Consider the following 2,508-nt stretch of genomic DNA (forward strand, 5'->3'; position numbering starts at 1 on the left):
TGTGGCATATGAGAGAGAGAGGGGGGGGAGGGAGAGGGAGGGAGGGAGGGAGAGAGAGAGAGAGAGAGAGAGAGAGAGAGAGAGAGAGAGAGAGAGAGAGAGAGAGAGAGAGAGATTTTGATTTTTTTATAATTGAGAGATCTCTTTGATGGTCCCCACTTGCACTTGTGAAGAAAAATGCCCACACCCTTGGTGAGCCCCTCATGACAATAAGGAATTGCAAAGAGTCCTCTTTCAGCTTACGAACCAGTGCAAATTCTTTAGCCATGGGACATGTAAAGAAGTCAAAGAATGCTTTATACTAGCAGCACAGCACAGCTGGAACGGGACACAGCAATAACTGTAGCTTCAAAAGTTATGTGTGGATTTAAAACAACAGCAACAACTGGCTAATGCAATAAACATTGTTCTCACTTCAGTCATCTATAGGTCTTTTTTGATGCATATGTAGCTATGCATGAAGAGCTTGACAAGGCTGCTGTGTTGAATATGCATATGAAAAGATATTTTCCTTTTCCTTCTTTGCGCCTGCCCTTAACAAAATCTGGGCATGCTGAGGAACTTATTACATTTGTATGCTGTCCTCCCTTCAAGGACCTTAGGGTGGTGTTCTAGTTCAACCTCGCAACAGCCCTGTGGGATCGGTTATACTTAAGAGTCAGTAACTAGCCGAAGTCATCCAGGGAACTTCATGTCCCTGAGGTTTGAACGTATCTCTCTCCACCTCCACAGAATCCAATTCCACAGAATCATAGAACTGTTGGAAAGGATCTTCACGATTATCAGGTCCAACCGCCTGCAATGCAGGCATATCAGCTGCCCCATACAGGGATTGAACCTGCAACCTTGGCGTTATCAGCACCACGCTCTAACCAACTGAGCTATCCAGGCTCTAGCCTTTGTGAAAAGTGTTGCTAACCTGTGCCCCCCCCTCCCCAGCTCCAGATATTGTTGGACTCCAACTCCCTGCAGTCCCAGCCAGCATGGGCAATGATGCGGAATGGTGGGAGTCATAGCTCAACAAATATCTGAAGGACCGCTTTTGCTTTATATCACCCTGTCTCTCAGTCTTAGAAAAATGAGTGTGGAGGAAGAGAAAAGAAAAGAAAAGGTGATGGTGATAAAGATCCAAGTTGTATTGTGATGCTCCACCATGAATTGCCCTGAGCTGTTAATATAAATTAAAGGCCTTAGGTGAAGGATAGCCTCTAAATCAGGCACCCCCAAACTTCAGCCCTACAGATGTTTTGTACTACAATTCCCATCTTCCCCAACCACTGGTCCTCTTAGCTAGGGATCATGGGAGTTGTAGGCCAAAACATCTGGAGGGCCGCAGTTTGGGGATCCCTGCTCTAAATTGTTGTTCAATTTATCATCCCTGACCATCAGCTGCACTGGCTAGGGCTGGTCTGAGTTGGATTCCAGCAACATCTGGAGAGCTACAAGTTATCCAACCATCTCTTAGGTTAATTTGTAGCATCTGGGACTACACTGAGTCCCATGAAGGCAATTGGAGGAGACTGAGCACATTACTGGTGGTTTCTTTCTTGTGCTGTAGATGCTAACTGGTTTGTGAGGCTCCTCTTTACACAGGAGGAGGTGACTTTTTGTGAGTCGGGGAATGCCTCTTGCCACTATCATGGATTTGAGTCTATCCTTAACTTTTCTTTTTGAATCAAAGGGATTTTAAAGGCTATATTCATCAATGGCTCTGGTAAGAAGGACTAATAATCGTCTATCTCATTTTACAAACTGTCCATTGTTCTTATTAAGAATGAAAATAACTAAGGTAGGGGAGAAAGAAAAGAAACATCTAACTCAAATTCTAACATCTCAAAGTGTGGTGGAGAGCCAGTGTGGTGTAGTGGTTAAGAGCGGTAGACTTGTAATCTGGGGAACCGGGTTCGCGTCTCCGCTTCTCCACATGCAGCTGCTGGGTGACCTTGGGCTAGTCACACTTCTTTGAAGTCTCTCAGCTCCACTCACCTCACAGAGTGTTTGTTGTGGGGGAGGAAGGGAATGGAGATTGTTAGCCGCTTTGAGACTCCTCAGGGTAGTGATAAAGCGGGATATCAAATCCAAACTACTCTTCTTCCTCTTCTTCTTCTTCTTCTTCTTCTTCTTCTTCTTCTTCTTCTTCTTCTTCTTCTTCTTCTTCTTCTTCTTCTTCTTCTTCTTCTTCAAAATATTCATGCCATAACCAAAGGGAAATTCAAAATGTGCAACATAAAATGGGCAGATAATCTTATGTGAAATTTGATTTAACAGTATGTGAATGCGTATTTGAATGGGAGAAGAAAATACTCTTGGCAGAAGATGAGGGAGGGAGACAGCTTGGAAAGAAAAGAGAATTAAAGGAGCATAATGATGCAGCAAAAAGATACAAACTATGGATAAGATTTGGGGAAAGTAGGTCCAAACTGAAAAAGGAAGAATGGAAACAGTCAAGAAGAAAAATGAAAAGCAAAACAATATGGGGAGAGCATGTTTGTAGTGGGTATTTCTTAT

At 43.5% G+C, this 2,508-nt stretch overlaps 1 non-coding gene across 1 annotated transcript; it reads right to left on the bottom strand.

Moving 5' to 3' along the window:
• Window positions 1–817: 817 nt before the first annotated feature.
• On the bottom strand, window positions 818–891 carry TRNAI-GAU (transfer RNA isoleucine (anticodon GAU)). Its single transcript has one exon. It is a non-coding gene; the product is annotated as a tRNA-Ile (tRNA).
• Window positions 892–2,508: the final 1,617 nt, after the last annotated feature.

This window comes from Zootoca vivipara, chromosome 7, assembly GCF_965207765.1.
Source record: "Zootoca vivipara chromosome 7, rZooViv2.hap1.1, whole genome shotgun sequence".
NCBI lineage: Eukaryota > Metazoa > Chordata > Lepidosauria > Squamata > Lacertidae > Zootoca > Zootoca vivipara.